The sequence below is a fragment of the Rhea americana genome, unplaced genomic scaffold, assembly GCF_003343005.1.
Source record: "Rhea americana isolate MKP2758 unplaced genomic scaffold, rheAme1 scaffold_152, whole genome shotgun sequence".
Lineage (NCBI taxonomy): Eukaryota > Metazoa > Chordata > Aves > Rheiformes > Rheidae > Rhea > Rhea americana.
The window spans coordinates 716099-724375 of record NW_028185617.1 but is presented as its reverse complement, the minus strand read 5'-3'; positions in this window follow the sequence as shown (position 1 = coordinate 724375).

Sequence of the window (8277 nt, the reverse complement as noted above, 5' to 3'; positions counted from 1 at the left end):
GGGGAGCGGCCGCCTCGCGGCCTGCGCGGCCCCCTGCGCCGCGAGGAACCGCACAGAGACCCCGCGAGGCCTGGCGGGCTCCCCGCTCCGGCACAACGCCCCCGAAAAGTCCCCCGCAGACTCTCGGTGGGGGAATAGCATCTCACAGAAACTGCCTATGCCAGCCCAGGGTCCCCTGCAAGCCCCCCACACGGGTGTCGTACCGTGATCCTAGGGAGTGCTGCGAACCCAGCGCAAGAAATACGAATATTCCCGGTTTGTAATTACAGGGCAGGGCGCGCAGCAGATTAACTGTGCGAGGTGTCCGCGGCACCACCGTATGTCTCTCCAAGGAACTCCCGTTCAGAAGGTTTTCCTCCTATGCACTGGCTCAATTTATTTATGTGCACTCAATCACACTGCTCCTTAAAAACATTTTTCTATAAAACTATCTTTAGCACGGTACATTAAATATATATTATTCCTAAAAAAAAAACAGAAATGATACATGATTTTTAATGTATTTTATTGCTAATTTTCTGCTGAAGATTGGTGAAGAAAGCCTTTTCTGCTGGAAAAAGGAAGGCCGTGTGCTGTAAAAACTATGCCTTGGTGGGATTCTACAGGCAAATGCAGTTGCTGTTCTGTCTCCATTAGCGAATTTAGAGACATTACCACAAATGATAAGAATTTGAAATATAATCTCTGCAATTAGCAAAAGTAATTAGRACTGAAGAATCTGAGGTAGACTTTGTTCACATTGCACTTTGCAACAGCAAGACCTCACTAAAATTAGGGAGAAGTTTGAGCCTGCAGCACAGTCGGTGATGACTCACCATTTGATCTCTTCTTAAGACAGATTTAAATTTAGACTTACTGTCACTATATATGTTCCAAGATAGCTGTTCGTCGATTACATTCACCTTATATTTTTCTTACTTTTCTTTCAAATACACACTTTTTCATAACTAGACCCTGAATTTTTCCCTCTTTTCCTCTGCCTCCTGAAGTTCCCCCTTTGTAGAACAAAACATTTTCTCACCAGAGTAGGACATAAATATGAATGAATATATTTTTGTTTGTGAAGTCCTTATAAATTACAATGATACAAAAAGTAAATACTTACATGGTCTTAATCACAGGCTTGTTATATGTAAACCAACAGATGGGCTAATTTCCTCTCTCACAGAAGACCAAACAAGTGAAGATTAATAGAGAGTAAAGGGGTCAATAGTAGCAATTATGTTCTACTTAAGAGCTGGAAAATAGCATCTAAGGCTTGACTTGCATTCAAGTTTTGCTTCTGTATTATAAATTATATGTGAAAATAAAAAAACTCACTTCTGCCTCCTAACATCAGACTTTGTTAATGATAACTAAAACTTTACCCTTGACAGTGATTCAGAGGTCCTGGGATGGCTATAGTTTATTTTGTGCAGAATTAATTTAAACAATATCAGGGTATGCATGTATATTGTCCCTCCTAAAGGAAGGGTGGCCAGAGTACCTGTGAGATGGATAAGCCCCAAGGCAATAAGCCCTAAAAGAATATTTGCTATTCATTTCATCATTCGAAGCAGTTTTACTGAAATAGGTCAAGTTTTTTTACCCTTTGAGCTTCTTATTTGTTTTAGAAAGTGCTGGTAAATACTGTGGATGCATTAAAGTTTGTGACATGTCCTGGATGCACAAGCCTGTGATATGCCCTGGAGCTTCCAGACCCCTGAATTTCTCTCTTCTCACTTTTTCTCCCCATTAAATGGTTGCAGAACTTGGGCTCATTTCTCACAGAGATCCCATCCAGCTGTCGTGTAAGCACCTCTGATCCAGTACAGAAGATGTCTAGTGACAAGCCATGTTAGAGAGACAACTCATTTTGGCCTTGCTTTAGAAGTGTTAAAAACAAATAACAATAACAAAGGAAAACTTTCACTGTAGGGCTTGAGTCACACAGAATCAAAGCATCAACGGGAAGAAGGTGAAAGACGGGTACGTGTTGGACACTTGCCTCACTTTAACTCTGCGTTCACACATTGAAATGTTTTCAGTACATCCATGCTGGCGACAGAGCCACCTGCGGGAGGCCYGACGGCGAGCTCCTGGAAGTCGTCGTCCGCCATCCACCGCCACCGAGCGCAGGATGGATCGGACCCCCCGTTGGCACGGGGGGCACTCGGCTTCGGCCTCGCACCAGCGCCGCACGCAACCAAAGCAGAGCTGGCGCACGCAGGGGTTCACGGACGCCGCGTTGTCCGGCCYGTCCAGGCAGACAGGACAAGTCGTGGCCGAAGAGGCGGCTGCGGCCATGGAGGCTGCAGCAGACCGGGAAGAGCTGCTGAGGAGAAGCTGCTCGCTCCCAGTGGCTGCCGCCACACTCTGGGGAGGACAGAGACACCACGATCAGTCCCAACCGTGGGGAGACGGGAGGCTGGCGCAGGGGCCGGGGGATTGCCAGGGAGCACAAGAGCTGTGGCAGGAAATGGGTAAAGCGGCCTTGAAGAAGGTTAAGAAGCAGCTGCCTAAGCTGCTGCTTTCTGGTTGAGAGGAACCACCCCGGGCCCTGCCAGCCTCTCCCCCAGGAGGGCTCCGCTACGCAGCTGCTGTTCTGGCTCTCTCCCGCGCTGGCACCGTGTGTCCAGGCTCTGGGCAGGCTCYTCCTCRGGGTGGCCTCCACCGTCCCAGCGCCTGCTCCCTGCAGCTTCTCGAGCCCGGCTCACCCCAGCTGCAGGGACTTCGCGGAGCCCGGCTCACCCCAGCTGCAGGGACCTCGCGGAGCCGGCAGCGAGGCTCCTCCGGCTCCCCGCAGCCCCTCCGCCCCCTCTGCGCTCACGGGCCGCGCAGGACGCCGTGCAGCCCCGCGCAAAGGGGACAGAGACTGAAGGAATCTCTAAATCCCCAAGTCAGAGCCACTAATCCTCTCCTCTCCCAAGACCTCTCAGTCAAGTAGAAAAAGTCAGTTTACAGGAGAAGAGGATAGAGAGATGTAAAGACTGAAGGGATCTGGGTTGTAAAGTTTCAGAGATCAGAAGGTAAAGGTTATGGAATGAGACCTAGGATGGATCAACAGAGACTTTAGGGGTTTCAGACCTCACCAGGCCATTCTGGTGGGCAGAATCAGTGAGATTTATAGGTAATGTAAGAGTACAAAATCTTTGTCTCCCCTGATTTATTCCCACTCTTCCCTGTCCCTGACCTCAGTGTACAGAACCTTCTACAGTCAGTCTTATCTTCCTGTAGAACCTTCATCTCCTTCCTTACCTGCCTGAGGTACAGAATTACCTCCCCCAGCTAACTCCTGGACCCTTCTCTTCCCCACTTCTATGAAGTATGAAATCTACAGCCCGCCTAGTGTCCAAGGCTGTTTCCTACCTACCTGCAGAAATTGCTGTCTGTTCTCCTGCTTTTCTTGGTCCGATGTCCATTGCAGAGGGAAGGGGCTTCCATAGGTGGGAAGAAATATTGGCAGAGAGCTAGCTAAAAGGCCTGGAAGAGGGTTGGTTTGGGAAATCCTCCTACCTTGAGAACAAGGGCAGTAACAGCTCTGACTGAGAAGAATGACTTCCTCATATATATAAGTTACGGCTCTGCATACTAAAGTATTGGCCAACATGTGTGTTGCTAGAAAACATCAACTCTTTTAAACACTTAAGTAAGCAGCCTCCCAAGCAAATAGAAGTAAATAAGAAAGTTGAAATAAAAATGTGACTTTCAAGCTCAGAAGACAGATGTCTCTCAAGGACAGCACATCACTCCAGCATTAAGAGAAAACACTGACAGGCCTATTTCCAATTGTAATTAGGAAAGGGATTGCATTTGGAGATTACTGACATCTCCCCAGCTTTGTGCCAATATGCATTTTAGCAGCCCACACATGGAACCATATAATTCTCTACATAGGGATGGAAGTATATGATATTCAGTGACCAGAACTCTTAAATACAGCATGAACAAATACAGAGTTTTAGCACTTTCTTTCTAGGAAAAAAAAAAAAAAAGATTTTTTTGCTGCCTTACAGATATGCCCTCTTAGCTACTATGTAGTGTATGCATCATCTCAAGGGGAGGAAAGAACATGTCTGTGTAAAGCCTGGTTGGGAGGGGGTTTTCAAGTCCAGATTTGCTCATCTCACATACACTTCATAAAGAGTCACAGTCTGAGACACCAGCTTGGGTTAACCTCTGAGCCTCCCTAGACTCTCAGCTCTGGCCTGAGAGGTCAGTGTATTGCATCCTAGTCCAGCAGTAAGCAGTTTACCTCTTGGTAAGGATAGTGTAGATGTTCTGAAAAGGGCTGGTAAAGTTTTGGTTTTGTGAGCAGTAAAATTCTTCTTTATACAGATGAGATTGACAAGATAAAAATGGTTTGCAAATGTATCATGGAATGCAAACAGATTCACTTTGTTTGGGGTCAGAGAAAGAAATTATATTTCTCAGTCACCCTGCAGAGATAAGCTTGGGAGGGAGCCTAAGGCTCCAAAACCAACTTGTACACAAAACCCAATTAAACACAGGTCTCAATTCACCTACCTGTTTCCCAGAACTCTTCTGTGTTTTGCAGATAATAATCTGAATATGGATAAAATAAGGATTAAACACACAGCAAGCTCTATCTTGTCCTGGAATTCCATGTCCTGAGCATGGAGCTCAGACCTGTGCTACAAGGAAATGTGTGGACAGAGCTAATCACAGCAGCAGAGCAAGAGCTATCCTGACCCCTCAGGAGAGCATGCCAGGAGAAGGCACTGACTGTGCCTAGACCTAGCTTTGCACAGAAAGGAGCTATTTTTGCCAATAGTTGTGAAGTGTGTTTGCAGTTAGCTATGAAGTTCAGCCAGGTCAGCCTTTCTCGTGGAAATAATACACAGGTCCCTTCCTTGTCTTACATACTCCAGTTTAGCCACTGACTAAATGCTTGGGGCACTGCACTGGGAAGTTGAGGGCTGTCTTCAAAGTTGTGCTCTCATTCAGAACAATGACTTAAAAGCTTGCATCTGCAGCAGGAGCTTTAGACAACCGGATTTTCTACAGTGATCCTTTTTCAGCTTTTGCACAGAAAGTTTACTTTGTATAAAATGTTGCTTATACCTGAAAGCTTATATCTGAGAGTCCTGCATCACCACTGAATGCTATAGGTACTATGATGATGAGGAAAAAAAATTCACTAGTCCTCCAATGTCCTTTGTGGATGCCATGATTCATGATATGGTGTAGAGATGCCTACTGAACCGGCTTCTATAGATGAGAAAGGTAGGCTGGTACCTAATTTGAGAACATTGCTTGAGTGTAAGCAGGAATGAAGCTGTAGTGGGCTCGGCAGGAGCAAGATCTAGACACAGAACTGGATTTTTAAAAATCAAAAAACAGTGACTGAAACTAATTTTTTTAACACTAATCTTTTCACTTTCAAAAAAATCTCTGATTTTTTTTTATTCTGAGACTCTTTCATGTGTATATAAAATAAATTTTACTTTTAGCTTAAAATCTATATGGGACACTTCAATCTAGAGTCAAAGTATTCTTTATACAGCCCAGAATTATTGGTTATTTTTTACATTTTGGTTTAGTGATCTTTTCAGGTTGTTATCCTAGGGAAATGAAGTTCCAGGCTGAGCCAAAAGAATCAGCAAATCAATATTTCATGCCCCTCTATTCACACAAGAATACCTGGGTCGCTCTGACTGTATCCAGCAGCAGCACTTCAAGAACAGGCAGAAGGAGCAGAGCGAGAAGGGTTTGAACTAGACACTCTGCCAAAACACTTATGGGAGAGTTAGATTCTGCTACAGATTTACTGTATCTCTAAATGGAATTTGAAATTTTTGTTGGCACCTAACTTTAATCCAAGTATATAAGTTTCTAGGTGAACTGCACTGTGAAAGTGCCTATTGTGGTCCACAGGGGAAAAGGCAGCCTAGGTAACCAGCATAGACATCAGTGCTGTAGAGGTGTAAAGCCAGGGCAGATGAATCCCACCTAGAATCATCTGCACTGCATTGTGTTCCAGATRAGGAAGGCAGAATTGCTTAAAAAAGAATAAAGCAAATCTGGAGTTCAGGTTTTAGGAAACATGCTAATATGTAATTGGGGCTGTTTTCTATAATAAATACCTCCTGTTTTGAGTAAACTGCGATTCCATCTGTCTGACAATCTCTAATTATAAAGTCTAATTCTTACTCAGCGGGAACACCTCTTATTCAGCACTGTGGAGGAAGTGCTGGTTTCCATTACGGTCACAATAAACCACAAGAGCACCTAGAGAGAGGTGGACTTTGTAGATTTTATTCTTAAAATATCAAGGATAAATCCTGAATCCATTGAAGTCAATGAAAAACTTGTACTAACTTCAGTAGGGCTAGGATTTCTCTCCAGGTCTCAAATGAACAGGGAAATTGGCATCCTAAAGAGATTTTTGCAGACTATGTATCTACTTGTCAAACTCTACTTCCCATTTAGTTCTGATTTTACGCTGCAGAGATCAGGAAGTTCCAAGACGCTTTCAGGCTTTCAATCAGAATGAGGCTATTGAAAAACATGACCTTTTATTGAAAAGCCACTACCTGCAGTGGCTGTTGACTGCCACTGTGAATACTGACCTCACAGCAGATACTAGACTTTGCCGAACATTACTGAGTGTTGTATTCTCTACAATCATGTAGAGAATATATTTAAATACCTATTGCCCAGTAGGGGATATTGCCATCTGTCAGGGCTTACAGACAACCCAAAGAAAGACCTTCTACTTTTTAGTAATACTTTAGACTCAATACGTACCTGGTCATTTGTACATACTAAAATTCACAGTATAACATATATATTCATGTTCACCTTAAAACTTAGCACTTTTGCATTCAGATGTATACTCAGACTACTATATGYCTGAAATGCAATTTTAAGGCATTCTCTTAACCCCTAAGATCTCTCTCGAYCTCTCTCTTTCTCTCTCTCTCTCTCACACACACAAATATATATACACAACATTAATTCCTGTGCAAATAAATCTAAATACAGAAAATTACAGCCTGTGAAATAAACYCTAGTGAATTGTCTCATGTTGGAAGACAAATACAAAGTCTATTGCAAGGAACCACAGCAGTTCCACTAAAATAATTTGAAATATACATATATAAGAATCTTCATTGAGGCTATTAATTAGACTTACCCATGCTCACATTAGGGCTTTCAAGTCAGTAACAATCTTGTGCTAAGTATGGATCCATAGTGTGAATAAAATCAAAAGCTGGGCCTTTCTTTGAAAGAATCAGGGTTTAGTGCTTAAAGAGTCCATTAAAGCAATTACGCTATAGCTATATCAAAAGTACAACCTTGCTTCTGAAGCTCCTTCAGCAAATAATGGTTGTCCCTGCCTTATCTCCTCCAGGAGCAGCTGGTATCAGTCAGAAAGTGCTGACCTTCTACAGAAAAGAAAATCAACAAAAACCAACAGCTTTTTGCATTTATTTAACGCTTTCCATATTTGCACCACTAATGTCTTTATTAATTTGGTAGTATGAGAATGTGCATCATTGGAAAGCTTGGAAAACAGATAAAAATTGTTTGGCCCAAGATTCAGATTCAGATCAATGYTGAAACAGAAGATTGGGGCTTCTAGACTAATGTTTTTTGAGAAAGTTCTGGAGTCTTTGTGGGCCTTCAAAATCAAAGATGATTTTGAAAGAAATTTCAATTAAACCATTAGAATAGAAAGAAATATATAACGTGTGTCCTAACAGATCCTAGGCAGGTACAACTGTTTCTGTAGCCATATAGTAAAACAGAACTGACCTGACTATAAAAAAAAATAGCTTTTTTTAATGAAGTTACTTTTCATTCTTCCATACAATTCAGCAGGCAGCTGCCCAGACAGCTGATGGTGTGCACAAGGATGGGAACAAAACAGGAGAGGACTGGAAAAGAGGGAAAGGAAAAATCTGCTCAAGCTCCCACTGCTGCTGAAAAGAATGCGTGTTAGACTCTATACACTCTATATTTCAGGGTTTAGCTTCACYTAAGTGCATGTTGAAGCAAGTCCTGAAGCACAGGGTGTAACCAAAATTTTACCTAAGAATAACAATCATCTCTCCCTAAACTTGGCCACAAATGTACTTTTGCATGTAATCAGGGTGACAGCACACCCAAGGAGCAAATGTCAGGGCATCTGTAGCCAATGCGATTTCTGAATATCACAATAAGGCAATTCTGGAATATCTTTGCAACAGATTAGTTGAAACATTTTTGTGAAGAAGTAGCTACTTTCATCCAACATCACCAGAAAGTATGGTAAATTATCTGGACTTGATC